The sequence below is a fragment of the Aethalodelphis obliquidens genome, unplaced genomic scaffold (assembly GCF_003676395.1).
Source record: "Aethalodelphis obliquidens isolate GAN/ISIS:26980383/991018 unplaced genomic scaffold, ASM367639v1 scaffold3, whole genome shotgun sequence".
In the NCBI taxonomy this organism is placed as follows: domain Eukaryota; kingdom Metazoa; phylum Chordata; class Mammalia; order Artiodactyla; family Delphinidae; genus Aethalodelphis; species Aethalodelphis obliquidens.
Genome location: NW_020837947.1, coordinates 21,542,280 through 21,566,756, shown reverse-complemented (window position 1 = coordinate 21,566,756; position 24,477 = coordinate 21,542,280). Strand labels below are relative to the sequence as shown.

The 24,477-nt window shown below is 39.7% G+C and overlaps 1 protein-coding gene across 6 annotated transcripts in view; it reads right to left on the bottom strand.

The window, feature by feature from the left end:
• The window catches only part of HIVEP2 (HIVEP zinc finger 2), a 191,667-nt gene that overhangs the window by 84,277 nt on the left and 82,913 nt on the right, over positions 1 to 24,477 (bottom strand). Inside the window, exon 3 of one of the 6 annotated variants that reach the window (XM_027084851.1) lies at positions 1,244 to 1,327. The exons of 4 other annotated variants lie outside the window; for them this stretch is intronic. The gene's annotated coding sequence lies outside the window, so the exon portion shown is untranslated. Of the gene's footprint in view, positions 1 to 1,243; positions 1,328 to 15,051; positions 15,137 to 24,477 lie in introns of those variants that run through there. One more of the 6 variants, XM_027084858.1, reaches the window with a different exon arrangement.

Here is a 24,477-nt window from a genome sequence, read left to right as displayed (position 1 = left end):
TTCGCCACATATTGTCACTCCCCTAGTCTCACTACACGTATTAGGAAAATTGACAGTTATTTCAGTTGTATAAAAAAGGAGATTGAAATAGATTTGTTCCCACTATTTGAAGGCAGATGCTCCAACTAAACAAAACAAAAAAAAATGTTCCTACCAATGGAGAAGACAAAGAGCAATAATTATACTAAGTAGAAACCCATGGTAGCCATGGGAAATATGTTTTCACTTCCAAGACAACCAATGTCTAGATTCTAGTCTTGCTGCTATTCAAGAAATAGTTATCTAGGAAACTCATTTGGATATGGTCTCAAATGGCTTCTTCATTAACAATGATAAACAGCCTTAATTATTATTATTCTAGGGTTCTTGCCATAAATATGACAAGACAAATGTCAAATGGTTTGGTTATTTTAATTACACTGGACCAACAAATATAGCACCTAAACAATGAGATGCAAAATGGTATACAATTTGCACTCTGAGCATCTAGAGCTGTGAAAATATTTTTTGGTACTTTTACAGGCCCTTTATGAAAGCGTTACAAAGGCGCTTTCAAATGATGTTCGGTAACTAACTTCCTATCATCTCTGGATTCTTACATGATGGTTTTGTGCTAGCATACTGTTTAAGTTAGTCACTTGCCAAGAAAAAGCTAGGGCACATCCCATCATGATGCAGAATGACTTGAAGATTCTTAAGAATCCTTTTCTCACTGATTTTTCAATGTATAATATGAAACTGACCTGTATAAGAGTCTAGATCTACAATCCCTCTTTCTGTCATTGTTCATTTTTTTGGTAAAGTGCCTTTTTCTTCAATTATGTAGTTTTTGCCTCATTTCTTGCACCATTTCATGGCTAGCCACCAAGCCAATATCTTACTTAGGTTTTTCACCTACAATATAGCAAGTGTGCTCTAGTTTCAAATCTAACTATGGTTATCTGAGTGGTCAGTGACTTCAAATTATTTAGGAATTTTTCAGTTGGCATGGGCACTTCCTACCAAGCTTCAAAAGCAATAAGTACAGAATATGTTAGTCACCTGTATGGATGTTATCAGTTAAATGACCACCCTTAACTGACACAGAAGGTACAGATATGTTGCCTGTATATAACAAGTGAGCCTCATGTGTACAAACCATGATACAACATTCCTTAGAAATGTTCATTTCCTTGGAAATGACTAACATTTGAGAGATGACGGTTGGTTTCCTATAATTCTTATACCATACAGTAGTACCTACCTAAAACAATTTTATAAGCTGATGAAAGCAGTTGAGTCTACTCCTCCTTGCCTTCAACTTGTTTTTGTTGCCTGCCTCACCACACTAGGAAAAAAGAAAAGCAAGACCAAAAAAACCCACTTCAGTCAGTGGTAGTTTGGCTCCATCAGAAAATCTAAATACATCTGAACTTTGTATTTCAGTCAGGTACATAGTCTAAACAATGGAGTAATTTATCATTAGCTAATATTTGATCATGCTTGTCACCAATTGGTGTGTTTCAGTCATTTTTGTATAATAAATAGGTGTACCTACAATGCAGAATTAGAGTGACTTTCTCTGGCTGAATGGTTCCCCATGTAGTAGATAGGAACCATGCTCCCTGAGCTGACCAGGCCATTCCCAGGAAAGCTTTAGCTGTCTGAGCTGTTGCAACAGTGAACACAGTAAATTAGCTCTTTTAGGAGCACACAAAACTGCCCTTGAAAGGAGTAAATGACACCCTGGAGTGAGCTTGTGAACTGTAATGTCTTTATAGCCCCGGTACTTAAAGCTTAGCAGCTGTGGAGCACCCTCCTTGTATTGAGGATGAGACTGAGGCTCAGAAGGTCACAGTCACTTGCCTCAGGTCACACAGCCGGAAGGCAGGTCTCCTGACTATTCTTCTACCATTTTCCCCTTTACATCACAGAGCTTTTCCTCCCCGTAGGCGAAAGTTCAATAACATTGAGCAGGAGTTTACTGAGCACCAACGACATTAAAGATGCTTCTCAGTTTAGGAAGGGAAGAAAGTGGGTGCAAAGTGAGTGAGAACAGACCCACAAATACCACAGGTGCCATACCACCCTCTTCAGCATAGCTATAGTCAACTCACTTCTCTGCAAACTTAGTGAAAAACTGGCCAAGGAGAATAGGAGACTGAGAACACCTTAGACTCTTACACACCCAAAACGTCTCGGCATATTTTAGCAGAGCTCCAGAATAACAGTTAGAAAACAGTGTCCTAATGGTCAGTTAGTACAGCTGCCTTACTTACTTATAAATACATAACAACACTGAAGACATTTCTAACCAGAGAAACACCCTTAAACCCATGACTCAAACACAATTATTTTCATTAAAAAAATTTCTAATCTAGTATTTATTTGCTCCCCATGTAAGCATATTTTCACACAGATGCTCTCATAACACACATAATTAGGCATTCTATTTTTTTCATTTAACACTTCATAAACATATACTATATTTCCATGTAATTCACAAAGTTCTCATTTTTACCAGCCATATAATATTCCATAGAGTTAGCATGCTTACTTAGTCATTTCGTTAATCATTCCTACATGTGGGAGTATTTCAGATGTTCTCATTTATTTTTAACACTGGAAACACAACTTTCTCCTTAAAATACTAACAGAAATACAATTACTAAATCAAAGGGTATAAATATTTTTATGGACTTCATAAAAAGCCATATTGATGTCAAGAGATTGAAGTTACCTATAAAGCCACCAGCAATCTGAGCATTCTACTTTCACTAGACTTCCTCACCGTTGTATGTGATTAAATTTGTTCGGTGATTTACTTAATATAAAATGGTATTTTAGGATTGCTTTTTTATTTTAATGGTGATCATAGTCTCCTATTTTAAGATAATTTTATTGTTTCATCTTTAATATAAAATTTTACATTATTCTATTCACATAATTTGACTGTCTTTAGGTCCTACTTTTTCTTATGAATTTAAATGGCCTTTTAATATATGCATACATTAAATTTTCTACAAATTGTTCTTAAGTTTGTTTTTAGATATTAACCAGTTAATACGTCTGGTGTGTATCTGGATCCTCAGTGTGAGGTATCTATTCAAAGATTTTTTGACCAAGCCCATTCTCCCACAATGCTGTTTACTAAACTTGCTACATTATATTTTATGTGTATATTGTATTATTATGGGTCCATTTCTGGGTTCCTCATTTTGTTACATTGATCTACATATTTAAAAGGGAATGTTTGTTCAGACCTAATAGATTTATGTGATGGGCATTGTGCTATATAGTTTTCATGTGCATTATTACATGAACTTGTGTGTGTGTTAGGTGGTTTTAATCATTGTTATTTTTTTATAGTATGTTTGAATCCACAGTAGGTCTAGATTCTACTCCCTAGTCTCTTTTTTTTTTCAAATATTCCTTGATATTTCCTTGTATGCACACATATACTTGAGAAATTCTCACCCATTTTCCCAGATTATATTATTTGATTAAGTGTATTTTCTACCCTCCATATTCAGCCATACCCAAACAATTCTCATCAGGAGTTTGAAGAGAATTGTGTTGAATCGCATATATAAGCATCTTTGTAATATTCTGTTTTCCCATGTAAAGAAAACATAGAATATTATGATGCACCTCTACTTCTATTACATTTTAACTTTTATATTCAATAAACATTTACATTCTACAAGTCTCCTCCTTCTGTGACTTTCCTCATTTCCATTTCACTTGCTTGGAAATACTTCATTCTCAAGTTCAGCTACTAAATTGTGTTAATTCCTCACAAGGTCCCCTGAATAATATCCTGTACATGTAGGTGAACACTGATTAAATGGAAGACAAGTATTTTAAGCCCTATTCTAAATAAAACATCTTAATTGCCTCAACGAAAATGAAATGAAGCTGTCTGTAAAGGACAAAACCACCACAAAATAATAGCCTTGGCAACCACTTTATTTTCTTAGTGTATTTATAAGACAAAGCCCTGAGTTCATTTAAAACAAAGCTGAATGGCTGAGGTTACCTAATATCCTCTTTTCCCTCCATCTTGACCAATATCTCTTATTTCTGCTATCCGAGAAATAGGTGTGTATTCACCGAGAGAGAAAAACCAACAGGGAATGTAAATGACTTAAAATTAAATATTTTAAATGTAAACTTGACTGAGATTAGTCTACATAATGTCGTACATCATAATTAAATCCACGTTATCTTCCTTGATTTAATGGACCTAGATACTCTAAAAAAAAATCTCATATTTTATGAAATCTATGTGGTATATGAAGAATTGTAGACACTACAGTGAAAGGGAAGAGAAGGACAAATAGAAGGAATGGGAGGGGAAAAGCCGGGAATATCTATCTGTGTGAAGGTAGACAAATAAGGAGTCGTTTTCCATCCACACTTAGAAAGTCACACTTTGTGTCAAATTGAGTGAAAGCATGAATGATGTGCTTCTCCACTTCCCTGAAGAAAGAAACACGGAGAAAATGTGGCAAATATTTAATCTGAGCCTTGTTTCCTGAAAGACTGCAAGATGCCCACAAATTTTCTTTCCCAGCGTTCAAAATAGCAAGTTGAGTGGGTGTAAGCACTTCAAGTGCAAAAAAAAGGTAACTAAGAAAAAGGAAATCATACTTTTTGCTCCTCAGTTTGAAATTTTAAAAGAGGCCATTTAAAGGGATTTTAATGATTTGGATCTAGCATTTGTCTTGAATCAGAACACAAATACGGTCCTGAATACGTAAACAAGCCCTCTGGCCACTTTTAAATGGTACAGTTTCTATGTAAAGACCACACTTACAACCTCATTCTTACAGTAAGAGTGCACAGTTTCCATTCTGTTACAATCAGATACCTAAATACAATGCTGGCAGAAAGTAAAAGTTAGTTGAAGGTTCATGGGATCTCTGCCACGCCCAGCGAGAGGGACCTTCCTCAACAGGGCAGTGAAAACTTTACCATGCATATCAGTCCCCCAGGGGAGCTTGTTAAAATGTAGATTCTGATTCTACAGGTCTGGGTGGGGTCCAGCTTGGAGTTCCCAGGTGATGGTGATGCGCTCGACTGAGGTCCACACTTTGAGAAGCGAGATTCTAGTCTGTAACAATTGTTACTGACTGCCAGGCAATGGAAATAATAATCAACAACTAAGAATGTCTGCAAGGTACCTAACACTAGGCTGCTTGTTAGAGGAGATAATAAAGTACATGCGATTAGCCCTGAGCTAACCCATAAAAAATGACTTTTTAAACAATTAAGTGCTAAATGCTAAAATGTGCGCTAATGATTCTAAGAATAATAGGAATTGAAAACAGGAAGAGTTCAGTCAGGGCTAGAATAGTGGTAAGGGGCTTCAAAGAGCAGGCTGGACTTGGTCAGGCCCCAGGTTGGGGGGATGTGGATAGAGAAAGAGCAGGACCAGAAAAGGCAATTCTCGAAGGGAGCTATGTGCCTGGAGTTCCAGTAAGAGAAAACTACGTCACCTGCTTTGTGGCTGTAGACATCATCATTAGAAATGTTAACCAGAATTCACTTTTAACCAGGTGAAGGGAACCCCTGACCTTGTTTAAAATGTGCAGGTTTGGGAATTACAATGCTGTTTGAGGACAGTAAAGCAACAGGCAATCTTGCTTTAGTCTTAAATTTTCTTCACTGGCAACATCGATAGTTATTAATGACATTTGATAGGTTTAAGCCTGGTACCACAAAGTTACCATTTTTGTATATATATTTATGCAGTATATGCCTTTGATTAACTGATGTCTTTAATGATTAATGATTTTAACAGCATTAGGATTAACTTTTCACTACAATAGAATTAATAATTTTCTGTTATTCAGAGTGTTTGAATTCTACTTTTATTATAAAAATAAACACTTTTTTTCTCCTAGAAGATACTTTTGGATGGCACATACCCACACAACACCCCCGGCTCTAGCATTGTTCTTCCCTTTCCTCCCACGCTGGCTGACGATGGGAAGAAAACACATCCAGAAACAGAATGAAATTATTAATGAATTATAACCTAAGGCTTTTGGTTTTTTTCTTTTTTGCGGTACGTGGGCCATCTCACTGCTGTGGTCTCTCCCGTTGCAGAGCACAGGCTCCGGACGCGCAGGCTCAGCGGCCACGGCTCACGGGCCCAGCCGCTCCGCGGCATGTGGGATCTTCCCGGACCGGGGCACGAACCTGTGTCCCCTGCATCGGCAGGCGGACTCTCAACCACTGCGCCACCAGGGAAGCCCTGTTTTTTTTTAAATCTCCTTAGAGAACTTTTCCCATCAACCCCCAGTATGTCAGATATATTGTCCAATGGATTCAACTGAAAAGGAACAGAGGATCGCAAGGGTCAATATAAACATGAAAATTCAAACTCCACACTTTTTTTACTAAAGAAAATTATAGGGCAATGAGGATACCTACTAAGCTGTAGGAGGGAACGTTTGAAAGAGAAACAGTAGGTTTTAGCAATCCCAAGGCAGGTCAACAATCTCACCGAGTTCCAGTTCTGTCTTTGGCACTGCCAACCTTATCACCTTATCGTAAACAATGAGAAATGATATGTGAGCTACCTGCAAATATTACACTTCACATGAATGTTAAATGCCATGACTATGGTTTAACCACAACTACTGTCCCTTCTATGTTTCTGTGCTACAAAACTTCCCTGTGCTTGCTGGAAGATGGAATTTAGGTAATAGATTATGACAAAACTCTGCAAGTTCAAAGTCTGGAAACTTGAACATAAGATACATTCATCACTACAGCTGTGCTAAATGAAGCCCTGGTATTCAGGATGCACGGCTGGTTACCTACTCCCCCACTACTCTCCCCTACGCCCCACTAATCCACTCAGGCGTATCCTCATTAATGACAAGAAAAAGAGATTAATATGAGACTGCTAAATTAACTGTTACCCATGAATGGTTGCAAAATACTAAATAGAAGGCAAACGGGCATGCCCTGATAAGACTGTGAAGTTTATCGTCTACAAATCTCTTCCCCTTTCTATTCTGAACCCTTTCAGGTGTCCTCCCCTGACTAGGTCATGGGATCCTTCAGGCTGCACTCCCCATCTACTGCAAGAAAGAGCTAATCATCTTTTTCATCCTTGCCTGCCAAAAATGTAATACACTCTCATTAGGAAAAGAATTTACTTTATGAAAACAAACAAACAAAAAACTTGGAAGATTATAAAACTTAATACAAATGAATAAATAATGGCTGGCAAAGAGGTATATTTGGGGAGTGGGTTTTACTAGAATAGAAGCAAGAAAGCCACCCTCTGTGGGAGATGTTATCACTAAATCCTGTGAAGATCCAGGGCAAGGTACTGTGCCATAAACTACAAGGAGACATGGTCTGCTTTCAGTTTTGTAAGGCCATTTCTATTTGAATCAAATTGGCCCTTCTGAAGACAGTTCATCGAGGAGAAATATTCTCTCTCTTTCTCTCTCTCTCTCCCCCCACCCCCCTCCCTTTGGCTCGGAGCTGGCCTTTTGGTTAGTCATAAGACATAGCCCCATTTTTTCTTCCCTGGTATCTCTCCTTGTAATCCTCTGTATTTATGCATCCACCTACTTTTAGAATTACCCACAGATATTACCAGAAGTTTTAAGAGTTAAATTTACAATGGTAGCGACTTCTAACTGCAAGCCCGGAACCATGGTGGAAATAGGTTCAGTTAAGAGAGATTTCCCCGAGCCAGAACTGATGTCCTCACTAACCGGGCTGCCAGGCCTAGATCAAATGAAGGTCGATTCACAGTCCCCAGAGGAAGCTGTTCAACTCGTCGGGTCGGTTCCCCTGAGCCCTGCCAAGGAGGCCCTTCAGACTGACAGCCAACCTGGCAGAGCTGGTGTCTTCCCCCAGGCAGAGAGGCCCTCCCCTGAGGACAGGCACCAAAAGCCAGCAGAGCGAGCTGGGCGGCTGGGGGCAGCCACTTGTGGTGACACAAAGGCAGCTCTCTCTGCCTCGTTGTGGGGGGGGTGGTTAGAAACCCCTGATGATGACTTGGGCTGTCGAAATGTATACTGCGAGACAGGACATCCCTTCTGGCCTTGTGGGTGAGTGAAGCCCAGGCCAGGGCAGCAACAAAAGGCTGGCCCGAGGACAGCCTGCTCCTCACATCAAAGCCGGAGGCCCTGGGAGGCTGGCGAGCAGCCAAAGACGCAAAGAGCGGCAGGGGAGTGTGTTGCCTTAGGATAATAGCAAACTGGGACAGGGTAGAGTCTGTGAATTCCAAGCACTGGGGAGGTCTGCTCAGAGATTTTACCCTCTCCTGTCAGGGATGTGATTTAATTTCCTTTGAAGAAAAAAAGAAGGAAAGAAAGAACAGCAAAGAACATACATTCCCAAACCTTCTGTCCGCAAAAGCAGACATCACAATGCAAGTGAATGCACTCTGGTCCTTTTCAGCTTGCAGCCACTGTCTCAAACAATAGGGCTAAGTGAGACGTGACATTCTCCCGTCCATCTTAATAGGGCATTAAGTCTAAGGGGTAATTAAGATCATTTAAATGCAAACATCACTGTTCCATTGCTAATATCCTCCCAGATATTTCCCATCAATTCTGTTTAATTAGAGAAGCACTGCATGTTTATTATAACCTGACAGTTTTATTTATTTGACAGGACACAGCATAGAGTCCCATTTTGAGTAACAAGAACTTATGGTGAGGCATCGAACTCTGTCACAAAGATGACTCAGCTTTTGGACCTAGAATGTTCTACCTGGAAAAGTTTACCCTACTTGCTCAACAGAAATGGGAGTTCATTCAGGAATTAATTATCTTCTCTCCTCCCCCCTTTATTGTATAGCTTTTTGCATAGAAACATACAAAAAACAAAGTAAGAAAGGAAAATCTGTAAGAAAGTAAAAGAAAAATTAATCAACCACTCTCCCTTCTGTAATCTTAAAATGTGATTCCTCAGGACCAGGATAAATGTTGTGAATGAACCGAAGCCCTTTCAAGGAAGCAAGCATCCCAGGGAAACATGGCACACGTAGGCCACTGGAGTGACTGGGTGCCACCGTGAGAACCCACACCGCATCAACACCCCTTAGCACAGAAAGGGCCCTGTGAGCTTTCCTTTCCGAGGAAATGAATATGAGTTGAGGTCACTCAACTCTAATCCACCCAGTACGTCAGGGTTATCCTTCTAGCCGCACATGCTCCGTTTAGGCGGCAGGTTGTCACAGCCCAGCTAGTCATCCCTAGTGGCATGCTGGGGGCAGAATAACTTCCAACTCCTTGCTAATCCGGTGTGGGGAAGGCCAAGGTACAGAGTTTTACTTGATTGCATAAAATGTACAGTTATTTTCAGCTTCTGAATCATCGTTCTGGCTCTTTCACCAGTCCTAAAGCCATAGTGCAACCCTTTAAAAATATCTTTTCCATTCAATTTTAACTTATTTGAACATAAGCAAAGTTAATCCTGCAGAATTTCAAAAAGATGAAACCGTGAAATGGAAGGGGAAAAAAAAAGATCAAAAAGAGTTTTACAAATATTTGCAATTTAAAATGGTCACCATTGCTCTTCCGTTATCTTCAAACTCAATATAAAAACCCTGGACCATTAACACTTAGCGGGACTTAGGTGCCCGAGGACACAAATCAATTTTGTTTTAGTTACACTTCTAAGACTTTGAGGAGAAACATTAAATAATGGAAATTTCAAAAAAACTGCTAACTGATATAAGAAGAACCTTAGCTATTTCTGAAATAATTCCACTGGGATTTGTGCTGGATATTATAAAAACAGGATGTGTTGTTTGTTGTTCCTCATAAAAGACTACCAAGCCAGTATAAGGCTACAAAATACAACAAAAAGACAAATCTATGTGAAGTATTAAGAAAGCCAGATGGAATTTTTATTCATGTATTTAAAATTGTTGCTCAATGTGGGATGACCTCTGGAGACATAGTTCTTGTTTCTATGAATGCCAAAAGGGAAATAGTTACATAACATAATTCTGCAGTGGTCCAGTATCACAGTGCAGAGAACTTCATCTTACATACAGGACAGTCAGAGATGAGTCTTCACTGCTAAGACCTCATTTTAAAACTTAACATGGATGAATCCATTAAGATTATACCTATTCCATTTAGTTAGAAGCTGATCCCAACAACATAAAGATTCCAATAACAAACTTTTTTTTTTTAATACTCCTTCAATGCAATGTGATGAAGCTACTGGTACCAAAGGATAATATGAGTGCATTTAGAGATGATTTTAAATGGGTGTGACTAGCCCACCCAGATACACAATTTTATCTGTGTGTATGGGGGCAGGGAGGGAGGATGGAGCAGGGGTTAGCACTCTGTAAATTAAACCGTTATTTTTCACTACTTTCTGCCGAAGTAAACAGAAGCCTATATATCATCCCCGTATCCTGACCCACATAGCCCCATTTGGGAATGAAGAGTAAGTGGAGAGGAAGTGCATCTAGGAAAAAATTACACCTAAATGTTCTCCCAGCTGATAGCTGAGCTCTGCTCTGCGCATTCAGATGCTTTTTGAAATAGCTGGGAAAACCACTCAGAAAACTACACCTGCTACCAGGACTCCATGAATGAGTCTCCATTCAAACCAAGTGCAAGTACCGGGTCGACCATGAGTCTAGGAAGGAAATATAGGCTTCTCTTCCCTTCTGAAGTCCTAGGATCTACACCTAACCAACAAAGGTTTCATTTTCTATAAAACTATAAGAAAATACCTTTTTAATACCCAACCACTTACAAACGTTTCTGCCTGGTGAAATAAAAATTTTGTTTCCTATTTCAATATCTATAATTTGCAGTTTCTGTCACCTGTTAACATATTCAGCAATCATTTTCTAAGTACCTGTCCCACACCAGGCACTGTGCTGCATCCGAAGGCACACAAATGTGTTTTCTGATCTCAACGAACACCTGGCTTGCAGGTAGGATGAAAAGTGCTGTAGTACAAGTTACAATAGGGCCCACAGGAGAGTGAGGTGTACGGATCAAGGAAGGGCTGAGAATGGAGACACTTGAAATGAACCTGGAGTAATCAGCAGAAGCTTGTCAGGTAAACAAGGAGAAAACCAAGTTTGAAAGGAAATAGAGTATATTCCGTTTTATAACAAACTAGGTTTGAGGTGCCTTAAGAATACTCAGATAGAAATGTCCAAGCAGATAGCGGGACATATAGATATAAAACCCACAAGAATATGCAAGCTGAAAACCCTGTTTAGAAGACCACTAGCATCGTCGGCATCTAGGGTGATACTTGAAACAATGGGCCTTGTCAGCGGTTTGGGAAGCTACAGAGAGAAGAGGCACAAGGGCTGCACTTTGGGGAAAGCCACAGAAACTGAGTAGTGTGGGAAGGGGCTGAGAACAGAGGTGGGTACCAGGTCACAGCATCACAGAGCCAAGTGGAGAAAAAATTAAATGATAGTGTCAAATATAAATCAAAACTAGGTAAAAAAGGCAAAGACCTAAAAGATTTCACTGAATTTCAAAATTAAGAGGTTACTGAGATTCCTTTCTAAAGCAGGTGGCCAAAACCATGATGCAGCTGAGATAGATAACATATGAGCTAGACAAGCCATTACGATTATTGGTTTCAGTTTGCTTGTTTGTTTACTTCCAAAATGGAAGATATTTGACCATGTTTAATTTTTGAAGTTGGGAGACCTTTTAAAAGCTATAGTCCTGAAAAAAAAAAAAGTGTTCTAACAAGATTACATTTTAGCCACAGTGGAGAGACATAATTAAAACTTGACTGTGTTAAAGTAAAATTTCAAATTCTCAACAATTAACTACTAATATTGATTTGGGGAACCAAAAGGAATCAGCAAGATTTCACACAAAACTGGAGACATCTTAAAAGTAAAACTACTAAAAGGCAAAAAGGTGAACTTTGATCATAGGATTTTCAAGCTGAACAAAACTTTACAGATGATCCACTTAAATCCCTTATTTTAAAACAGATTTTAACTCTGTGCAATAATAACAACTTCCACTGGGAAATATCAAAACCAAATTTAAACTGTGCAAGATGAAAGAAATTGCTCATGACAAAGAGGAGGCAATTCCTAAACCTGGCGATCACAAGTTCCCGGTAAGTGTACCAGGAAGATTTCTGAAGAGCCCCCTAAAAGGTCCGCTGACCTCCCCCACGCTTGCCACCTCATGACTAACTCAGACTGCTCAGTCTGGGGTCATGCCCCTCAGTGATCCACACCCTGAAAGTCACTACATGAAAAAGAAGTCCTAAAAAGAGTAAACAAGAAATTTTACCAAGGTAAACATATTAATGTTCATGTGATGGTTTGTGTTGCATGATTATAACTGGAAACCCAGTTTCACTCATGTGATGAAAAATTCAGGAAAAAAGGAGTTTCTCTAGAACTTTGAAAATGACTTATAAAGTCAGTTTCTGGGAAATATAAAAATAATAGAAGCACTTTTGTACTTCTTTTATAAGTTTAATTTATAGGTTTCCAACTCCCTTGGTCTTTATGTTTTAAATAAGAGATGAGAAAAAAAAAATCACCCAGGGGAAGCATCTTTATCAGGCCTGAAATAAATAAGGCCTGGTAATAGGATTTTGGTTCCCAGCCAAGAGTGGGATCCACCTGCCCTCGGTCTGGCAAGATTTAGGGTTGTGATTCTTTCATATGGAGGCCCACACACATAAAACAAGCATTATCTTATCTCTTTATAAGATGTAGCAGATAGTTTTGGCAGCCTTGACTCTGTTTAGACTCTGACTTCCATAAAAAGGAAGCTTAAAAGTTTGGGCTTACTACTGAAAACCTTAAGAAAATGAAAGATCTAGAAATAGTAATGGAGTTTGAAACAATCATCACATAGAATGATATCAACAATCAACATTTACTGAGTCCTTGTGTTCCAGCAATGTACTAAGTGATTTATGTGTATTTTCCCATTAAATCTTTTATGAGGCAGGTACCATTACTACCTTCCTTAGAGAGGACTTAAGGCCCCAAGAGTTTAAGAAACTTGTCCATGGCCTCACAGTAAGTGCTGAAAATGGCTTTTTAATCCAGTGAGTCTGACTCTAAACCAATGCTCTTGAAAAGATACACATAGTGGCAATATAAAAAGATTCTCGAGTTGAAGAAATCCAAGTACCCTGTAGTTACTTGCACTCAATTTTCAGTTCTACTCATGATTTTGATCTGGCAAATGGACCATCAGTGCCAAACCAAAGAAAGTTTAATATACTGAACCATTCCTGATTACTCACTATCTATGTTGGTACTACTGAACCACATGGCAACGGAGTTTTGGGTGGGTCAACCAGGTCTTTATACGACGACGATGGAAGGCTTTCATGCTTAGAATGAAGGTCATTGCTCTAAGTTTGGCAACAAAGTCAAAATCTTATACAGCTCAAGAGTATTCTTTTACCCAGATCATTGTCCTAATTTACTCTGGCACTAAAAAGTGTTTATTACTATAAACTAAGACTAAAATTGATAGGTTTAGAGGACTTTATATGCCCATGTTCCACTAGATTAATTTTGCAGGGCATGCCATTCTCTCCTTCTCTAGAAAACACAATATTTCTTTGTTCTTAAAAAAAGCCAAAAATTTCCAAAAAGGAAACAAAACTTCACTACATGACATTCTTTTCAATTTTCTTTTAACTTCATTATTGGAAATTTTCTATATTTTATTTTTCTATAAAAAAGAAAGCAGTCTGCTTTTCTTATAAAATGTTCATGATTAATTTTTTCCCCTCATTTATTCGATTATTCATTCAACAAAAAATTGTGTACTCCCAAAGCCATGGTTCTTGTCCTCATGGAACTTAGGGGCTAGTGATGGACGGACATTGAAAACAGACTGTTACTGTGTAAATTCCAAACAAAAGGCGTGCTGTGTAATCAGAAAGCTATGTAATAGTATCTGAGTAAGGCAACTCTTTCCTAAATGTACACTATTTTAAAGTTGGGGTCTAAGCCTCCCTCCTGTCATGATCTGAAGCCTCAAATTTAGAGGTGATTAAAACAGACACATGTCAAATCCACCACAACTATACTTTTTTCAAAACTTCTAGATGTTCCAGGATACCCTGAAAATCTAATTTGAAAATCATCAGTATAGGTGTTCTAGAAACTTCCCCAAAGAAGTCATTGGCTACCATTCTTATATTCTAGCTTGCATAGATTTATCACTCAGTCTAACATATTAATGTGTGCAACTTGACAAATTTAGAGGGAAAGGGAAAAAAAACCCATAGGATTATCAGAATTGGAAGACCCTTTCAAGTCCTGGAGTAGGCTTCTTTTCCATTGGATGTTTCTAGTCTAAAATGAAAAGCATCCCTATCTTTGACAAATTTGATGTAAATGTTTGTGATTTGATGTAGAAACAAAGAGTAAGGTAATTTTTTGTACTTATCTTTTAATTAATCCAAACTCTCCTTAGTTTAATTGCACACTTGCACAGCATATATCTTTCTCTTACTATTTCTAGACCTGCTAAGATTCCAGTTGTTTTCTTATTGATTTCCTTCATTTAGTATCTCAACTCATAGATTAAGGTGTTCTTCTCTTCCTCTTTTGGCAAACTCTGGCAGCCTAAGTTCACTTGGCAGAGATTATACACACAAGCATGTCCAAATGGAATCCAAGGAGATTGCCAGATGCCTATTTTTTCCACATCAGAGAAGCAAACCGTAGCTGGTCCAGCTCGTCTGCCTGCCAAGTCTGGGACTTAGGGTAAGAAGGTTCAGTCCCAATGGAAGGGAGAGAGTCTGAGCTGCCTATCTGAGGGTCTCTTTGTGGTTTGGGGGAAGAACTTGCTTGAAACAGGTGCAAGCTGGACTACTACATCTCATCTGCCAGCCTGCCAAAGTGGCTCCCACTTAACGTAAGTTGTGTTCTAAAAGGTTGCTTTTAAACTTACTATTTGAAATTTGGAATGTTTCCCTCTGGAACCTGTGTCACAAATAGTGGTTGGCACTCCAGGCTAGCCTTCAAAAGTTTATATAACCTGATTGAGAATTAGCCTAAGTCAATGTAATAAGTGGACTTTGGGGCCTACTCACCTTATATGGCATAGCTTCTATTAGAAAAAAATAGTCACACTGCGGACTGGCGTCCATTGGATATGAAACTCCTCCTCACGGTTCCCTACACGGGCCATAAAAATTTAGGTAAAATTCTAATAAGTAAATAACGAAGTAAGAATAGCAAGACGCTTTCCCCAGGATCAGAGTGATGGGTCAGCAGCATCAGCTGGAAGATCCCAGTGGCTCTAGGCTTTTGCAGAGGCAGCAGTGGTGGACCAGTCCCTGGTGGCAACAGACAGACATGGCAGAAGAGCGGAAGAGAAAGTGAATCGGAAGCTAGGGCAGTCCTGAAAAGGGAGCGTCCTACAGTTGAGGGTGGCGGGCGAGAGGAAGAGAAAGGGAATTCCTGCCACAAGCCAGCAAGGGAAATCCCCGGTTTAGGTTGCTATTCACTGACGAGGAATGTTCGTTATTTAGTAATTTAACCCTCCCAATCCTTACTTCTGACTCTGGCTCCTTAGAGTCAAGCTGTATGTTGTTAATGACAACCTGCTTCAGTCTGGTGGATGCGCCCTCCTACCAAGATTGACCGTTAGCCTACAGTGGTTCACAACCAGGGTGATTTTGCCCCCCAAGGGACGCAGGGCCACGTCTGGGGTTATTTCTACTTGTTATGACCAGGGAGGATGTGTGCTATTGTCATCTAGTGGGTAGAAGCCAGGGACGCCGGAAAATATCCTACAATGCACAGAACAGCCCTCTACAACAAAGAATTACCCATCCCCTAACGTTAATGGCACCAAAGTTGAGAAACCCTCTAACCTTTGTGCTGCAGTAACTTTCTGTTACCTGTGAACTGTGCTCCTGATGTGTTTAAGCGAGTGATTACGACACAAATCACTGAGACAGACTGTGAAGATCATGCTCAACTAAGAGAAATTCTGCAAACAACCAACAGCACTATTCAGCGTTACAAAGAATGACATCTGTTTTTTCGCTGATGTCATTAAAGCAGGAGAGCCACACTTCGAGAGGATGGCAGAAAGGGTATGGCACGAACTTGGTGTATCACCTGGATCACATGGCAGTTTCCTAGAGCGGCATAGTGTGCAAGCTCCTCTGTGAATGTAAACCCTGCCATCAAGGCCACATCCTGTTCCTTAAGCATTTCCATAAACGGCGGCCGTATTCTTCCCCTAGCATCCAATGACAGCCTAGGCACGTCAGCTAGTTCCTGAAATGCTCACAGCTCACTAGTATTAAAGTAACCATCTCCCCCAGGAAAAGCCTTACCGTGCTGTCTGTGTGAAAAGGAATGAAAGCAGAGCCACTAATCAGGACACAAAGAGTTCCACGACCCTGGCAACCTCTTTCTGGCCCTCTCTTCAACTAAGAAGAGAAAGAGTTTGACTTAGTCATCTCCGACCTCCCTTTCGAGTCTCACCACCATGATGGTTTTCTTCCCAGATGGTAATGAGAAGCGGGGCTGCTCCAGAGAAAGTAGGTAAAGTCCCTTTGTGAAACCCTCCACAGTGAAGGCTCCACTTGTGGGGTGCCTGGGAATACAGCACACAGTCCACCCGGTCCCCGCAAGAGAAACCTTTTGGCCCCAAGCTTGACACAGCGAGTCTCCGTTTAGCTTCAGGCTATATTAGGAATGATGACAGCAAGACATCAAGGGACAATCTCCAAGTGTGCACCTCAGGAAAGGGCTAATCATCACACACTGGCCTCGGCAGCCACAGCCTCCTGCACAAACAGGCGTCACCTCCAAGCACCACCTTCTCATTAGGAAGGACAGAAAAAGAGCACAGTGTGTTTTGAACTATGTCTTTGTCGTAACAATTGCCAAGGAAAGCAAAATGGGAGGGCAACAGCAATAGGAATTTGAGGACCCTTTAGTAGTTAACAGACACATACTTTACATCTTAATAGCCCTTTGGTAGAGACCCAGATTAGTTCTGGGGAACCGCTCAGCATTGCTGCAGGATCTACTGGGATTTCCATTCATTGCTCTACTGAAGGAATGGGTATGGTTCCCCCCCCCCCCCCCCCCCCCCCCCCCCCCACCCCACCCCACCCCGGTCTCCCCACTGAGATTTCAACTCTGTGTTTTTTCTGTTCATATGCTTAGTGGGGCTATTTAAAAGTAATAATGTCAATGATAGCCTCAGGCTCTACCAAGTCTGAAAAGTAAAAGGTTATATTTCTAGTCCTCAAGATTTAAAAAATCTGAATGTGAAAACATATTAAAAATACACCATTCTAGAGAAGGAGGGAAAGTAATAAAAAGCCTTTTTTTCTGCCATTTCAACATTATCACACATTCCCAGGGCTATGTTTTCCCAGGTAAAAACCAGTATTTTAATGTGTTTGAAATAGGAGGCATTCTAATAAAACATGTTTGTTTGCTGGGTGCATTTATTGTTTTGTTTTTCTCAGTAAGAGCTGGTACTTTTTTTTTTTTTCTTTTCGCGGAGCACAGGCTCCGGACGCACAGGCTCAACGGCCATGGCTCACGGGCCTAGCCGCTCCGCGGCATGTGGGATCCTCCCGGACCAGGGCACGAACCCTTGTCCCCTGCATCGGCAGGCAGACTCTCAACCACTGTGCCACCAGGGAAGCCCAGAGCTGGTACTTTTTAAATCATCCGTCATCTGCATTTGAGAGTACTTGACAACCGTTATCTCATTACTTTTGGCCACATGCTGGTGAGGGGGAAATGGCAGGTACTCCCATCTCATTTCACTAGGAAGCAGGTTGCAAATGGTTAAAAATAGGGTGAGCTTCATGCCCCCCCAGTCCACCTACTGCTCCCCAGGCTGCCCCTAGAAAAAGGAGGGAAAAGAATCTCCCTTGAGTCCTGTTACTGCCACCAAGAGACTAAAGTGTTGGTATACAGTACTTTTGTAGTGAAACAAAAAGGCAGATGCAAGGAGTTGACTTCCCTTTCATTGCAAATAACTCTAACATGACCAACACGCTACAAAAATCAATAGCAGTAACGACTGCCCTTTTGGAGCAGACTGGGCAGTCAGCTGGACAGGGGGCATTGCTTAACCCAGGCACACCGCCTGGATCAAGCACTGCAAACAAGTTTCACCAGAGAGAAGCATAATTTACTTATTAAAGAGATAAGTGTAAAGTCTGATGCAAACAGACAAGCGTAAATCCTTCAATGCACAGACCAAATGCTTGGCTTGGTGACCATAAAATGCACTAAGTAATCAACTCTAGGTTCTATTACTCAACCCCTTTTTATCCTTAAAAAGATGACATCTCCACGTGCACAAAGAAATGGCCTGCAAGAGAGTGCTCTGGTTTAGAGGGGCTCCCCAATAACACTGAACCCACACAGGAAGTTGAGGGGAAACCTCAGTGACTAGTCTGTACTAACCTGGTCTTCCGTATACGAATAAGTGCAGATAAAGGGAACTGCTCTTTTTCACTTTGGTTCTAAAGCATTTTACCTTATTCAAAAGAACACAGAAGTAATCAATAATTGCCCAAACGATCCCTTCTGTAATCATTTTTCCTATTTCACAAAGGCAGCAGTAAGGGTGCATTTGTGAGATTCTGAGAGCCAGAGACAACATCTCTATGACTTCAACAATTTTACTTTTTAAATCATATTTAATTGCCACCAACCAGCAAATATAAGCAAAAGATAAAGAGGTCTAAAACACTGTTAGAAAGTAGAGCTTGAGTTAATGAGCAAATTAGAAAAAATATTATGTCACTTGCCATCAAATGTTGTCTGGCAACTTTAAAAAAAATCCAAATAAAGAGAGAATTCAAACTGTCCATCTACAATAAGCTATTGTATGGTTCACAGGTCTGGGTCAGTCACAACTCCTGGAAATAGCTGCCTGGTGGTCAAACGCTCTTATTTTCTGTGTTTTCACGGGCTTTCAGGACTTGTGCAAATTGTTTTCCAAGCACCATCCGGCCATAATAACCAGGTTACTACTGATAATTACGCTTGCCTCTCTATAGGTTTGTCAGCTGAAGAAATCCACGGACAGCTGTCATAATGAGCAGAAATCTACTTCTGGCACAGCTGCACTGACCACAATGCATTAGAAAAACAACCCTCTCTGCAATAACCAGTTCTGGGCATTGCTGGTTAAAAAAGACTAGTTTCCTGTTTTTCTCAAAAACTTCAGAGTGTGGGTATTGCTATTTTTTACCCCACCCACACCTTTTCTCTTTAATTGTTGAAGATTCCGTACTGTAAACACCTAATCATGGCATTTTTTTTTTATATTATAGCTCCAGGTTTAATTTTAGGTCAGATTCATCCTTTCCAAGCCAGAGCCTTCCCTGTGCCAAGACCCAAGGGTGGGAGGGGAGCTGAGGCATAGGGTCAGGACCTAGGGAGGAAGGGGGGGCACCCTTCTGGAAAGGGGATCTCAGCCTGGGCTTGGGCAACACTCCAACTCCACGGCCGTGCCCAGGGCCAGTGGCACCTCCAGGTTGGCCGAAGCCTAGGTATGGAGCCTGGTGGCCCACACATGGCATAAAGCATCAAATGCCCTGCCTGATACATTATCCCATTTATAATAAGCTATCCCTCTTCCTCACTTTAAAATGTTCATTCCTTTCTTTCAAGGGGACATGTAAGTATATGTATGCAGCCCACACTATTACAAGGGCAGCTGTTCCTTCTGCCGGAATGGTCAGGTCCCTGCTCCAATGTCATCTGCCCCCACACCTTTTCCTATCCCTACCTAAGTCACACACACACACACACACACACACACACACACACACACACAAAGCATATGTGCTAGGAAGGTTGATATATATATATCTGTCCCTCACACTAGGATAGAAACTTCTCAAGAGAGGAAGTATTGTTTTGTTTACTCCCTGTAGCCTGGACACCTTAAACAATGCCTAGAAAACAGCAAGTGATTGATTAATATCAGAATGAATGCCTCTTTCCCTCCACTGTTATTCACAACCTCCCCCCTTCTGTGCCAGCCTCTGTGGAAACCCTCACCTACTGCACTGAGTTCGTTAACATCTGCCTTTCTTCTACACCCAGAGCTTCTGGAGGTGGAAACTCTGCTGAGCACCTAGCACATACCAGGTGCTCAAAACAACATCTGCTGAGTGTTGTTAAATGAATCACTTGTGATCGCCTACTTTGGGGCCAGGGACCATGTAGACACTGTAGAAATATAAAAAGGAGTAAAACACAGATTTCTGTCTGTATTTTTTTCTTTTACCGATACTGTAACTTTTGGTCACTACTAGAGAAGTCTGCGGCATTTTCTCAGCCACCACCATCCTCTCAGAGGCAAAGCAATAAGACTTGATCCACGTAAACTTGTCCAAATAAAGACCAGAGAAAGAATTTTTTTAAAGGAAGTTGAAAATAAAATATTTATTGCTGTCCCGCTAGGCAAGGAGTTGAGGTAATATCCTTTGAAAGTCACTGAAAGGGAAGGATTCTAACCAAAATCAAAATGTTCATTTGGGTTACACTTCACAACAGGGAAAGTGTAAACATTTTCCCCCTTCCTACAAGTTCTCCTTTTAAAAGGCAGCAATTCAGCAAAGAAAATAGAGATCCTCTCAGACCTGAACTGTAAAATGGATAAGAAAAACTCTGAGTCACAATTATGCTTAAATGTACATGTGTTGCCTTCACATGATTCCCACTAATATTAAGAAGAACAAGAGGATAAAAACTTAAATGAGCTCCTAATGTGAGAGAAATAAACTCATAGTACTCATCATCTGTTTCAAGATTTTTTTCAATTACTTATATGTTCACTTCTATTATAAAGTTCCACAAGCTATCTGTTACTGTCACTACTGGCCCTGGTAGAAGGCCTTATTCCTAACAAATTTTGCAACTTGTCTGAGTAATAAATAGACTTCTTAAAATGAGATAAATCCTCTTTAATTTCTAGGTGCTTCATTAAACTATGGAAAAAATAAAAGAGAAAGAGAAGTTAAAATTCAACCATCATTTCATAGAAGACTTGGATCGATTTTCAAGGAAGTTAAAAATCTACTTAGAGAGTACATGCATCAGATAACCGGAAAACACCTCAAGAGAGTCACTAACAAGTGACAAATGAAGGCAGCACAGGCAGCATATGCAAATGCTGAAGTGCATTCACAAAGGCAAATGTTGGCTAGAATAACAAAGCCTCTTTGCTTCTATATGTTTGGAAATAAACATGATCACTGTTGTATTTTATTAGGAAGCAGCAAAGTCTTTCCCTGTTCATTGCCAGATCAATTAGAATGGCCTTCCCCAGTAGTAATACTCACATGATTGATCTATAGAAGCAATTTGCTAATAATGGTGAGCTCTAACAAATGTATACTACTATAAGCTTGAGATGAATAATCTTTAGTTTCTGCATAGGAGAAAAAGGAAGGCCATGTCCCATGTAAACCAAAGATCGGATGCAATAACATTGATTGCACTGATAACCAGCCTAACAAAATTATTCTGTTTCTTGCAGGTGTGCTTGGATAAGGTAGACTAGCACCACACAAATAACAGAAATTTCTAAAAGATACACACAAACACACACACATACACATTGTGCAGTCAGGCTGATGTTAAAAATTTAATATTCCAGAAAACAAGATCTGTTTTGGTTTTCTTTCCAAGTTGTCAATAAATGCCCTTGAAATTCATCCTTTCCCTCTAAACAATTTCATGTCTTCTTAGGTTCAAAGTTGTCAGCCCCACACTTTCAAATTATAAATAGATAAAATTCAGTGTATGGAACTTCTATGTAGAAAAGGATTCCATTTCAAAGTGGGATCCTAAGAAAGAAATGGTAAGTAAGCAGACCAGACAGTGTGACAAGCCTTACCAGAGATTAGAATTTGGTCCACCTGCAAGAGCAGATGGTAATTCTGGACAGCTGCAGGAAGATGGGGAAAATAGTTTGAGAGCTATCGATTTATGTAATGATTAAAACCAACAACAACAACAATGAAACAGTATTCAGATTTTTATAATGTCACTTGAAAATTTTTTCATATTTTAGGTTTATAAAGTTAAGGAAGCACATCAGCCCAGCAATCTCGATAAGACTCTGTGGTCAATATTTTATACCTGAATCTTTATCTAGCCCTATGTTCTCTTTTTCCACTATGTAAATCTCCGTAACAGAGACGAAACACTAATAATAATTGAAACATGTGTTTGACTAACATAATTACAAGAAAGCATGAAACAAATTTATTTGTATTAGATTCCAGATGTGAAAGACAAGGGTCACTTCTTCCTCAATTTTTAATACTTCCAACAGTTAAAAAGTGTATTGAATAATGGATTTGTTACTGTAGCAAATGAAATACATAAAAATGGCAAAAACAGATTTGGTTATATTTTTCTTATAAATTCTCTGTCCATAGCTCCATACATAAAACACCACAAAATTTAATATGAAGCCTCAGATAGCAGAACTATATGTATAAATAAACTCTGAATTCTACTAGTTTGGGTTTCTTTAATATAAATTTTGAATACAGGCAAAATCTCTTCTCAGCCTTGTCAATGTTCCTGACATTAACACAGATACTACTTTTATTTTAAAACCTAAGATCTTTTTGGAAATTACGAATTAACTTCCTTACATTATTAATGTCTATTAATGGTTATTATGCATAAAAAGCTTTCTAAAATACTGCTTTCTGGAGAATCAAAAAGCATATAAGATACAAATCAATTTTCACTGCAAAGTAAAGGAGCTGTTACAGTGGAGGATTCCTGGACTGAATGTCAATATTATGACATAGTATGAGTGTGTTTCGTGTTTTGTAATTGCAATCATTGTTGCTTCTGTTGTGGTCATCCATTTACAATGCTTGGTGTCAGTTTATTTATCTCTTGTAAAAATAAAATACAGTGTGTGTTTGTGTGTGTGTGTGTGTGTGTGTGAAAAAAAGCATATAAGATATAATATTACAAAATATTTCTAAAGATAGTGCATGGCAAATATCAAGTTATGAATCCTTCTACAGATTTAATTGAGTTCTTACAAGTAAAGAGGAAATAAGTTTAGAAAGTCTTTCCCCAAAGAGGTCAAATTCAACAGTAAATGTCATGCCAGATTTAAAGTAAATGAAAAATATCAAATCAAAGTTTTCACAATAATTCACATCTATCTTCTCCTAACCATGCTTTTACATGTTACACATTTTGAGGGCCTGCAATTTATCAAACTCTGGGACAAGAACAAGGATCTTATTAGATGCATATCTTTCTACGGAAAAGTTCACATTCCATTGAGCATTGATTTGAGGAATATTTATAGTCCACAGGTCCCTAAAACACATTTATATGAAAAATCTTTATTTAAATATCATCCTTATTATTTTATGTAGCTTTTGTTCCAGTATGGAAAAATGTCTATACTGCTATAAACAAAGACTGTATTAAAAGGATATATATGCGTTAGCAATTTTCAAATTAAAAGTACACGATTTACCTTTTGCTCTTCCACTGGAAAGACCACCCAGTAAGCAGCCAGACCAGCAAAAGGGCTGTAGGGGATGCCTTTTCCCTCCACTACCCACATTGGGGATATCACTCTTTTGCCGCCCTCTCCCCGCTAGTCCTGCAGCCTGAAACCAAAACCGACCTTTACTGGTTCTCTCCCCCACTCTCCAGCCCACAAGAGTGTCAGCAGGAGCCTCCCCCCAACTCTTCAATCAAGAACTCTGGCAGGGGCTTCCCTGGTGGCGCAGTGGTTGAGAGTCCGCCTGCCGATGCAGGGGACCAGGTTCGTGCCCCGGTCCGGGAAGATCCCACATGCCGCAGAGCGGCTGGGCCCATGAGCCATGGACGCTGAGCCTGCGCGTCCGGAGCCTGTGCTCTGCAACGGAAGAGGCCACAACAGTGAGAGGCCCGCGTACCACAAAAAAAAAAAAAAAAAAAGAACTCTGGGAGAAGCCTAGAAATCAGATGTAGGAGAGACACTGCTCCCACAATAGCAGAAAGAGCTGTGTTCCCCAAAATCACTCAGAATGCATTTCTGCAGAGAAACTGACACCCAGGTATGTAACTCCTTAATTATTATCAATAATTCAAGTACTTCACAGGTCAACTCAGCTTTTGTGACTCAGCAAAGAAAAATAAATATTATCCAAGAAAACTGTTTATAAGTTGAGGATATCTTATATGCACATAGAGGGGCAAAGAAACTGGAATCTTTACATGTGATACTTGTTTATCCAAGAGTTGTCTGAGAATCTAGTAACTTCTAGGCATGTACATTTGCTAATACATAACTCAATTAAATGTCTTTATTCCGCTCTCCATTGCCTTTTCTTTTTTTAAGGATTGCCTTCTTTTGGAATTAAACAAAAAAATTAAACACGAGGAGGGGGAAATCCACCGCACACAATCTGTCACTCACATGGATGACACCTGATCATGTCTCTCAGTATTCTCCTTTTCCTGAAGGCCCAAATCCCAAA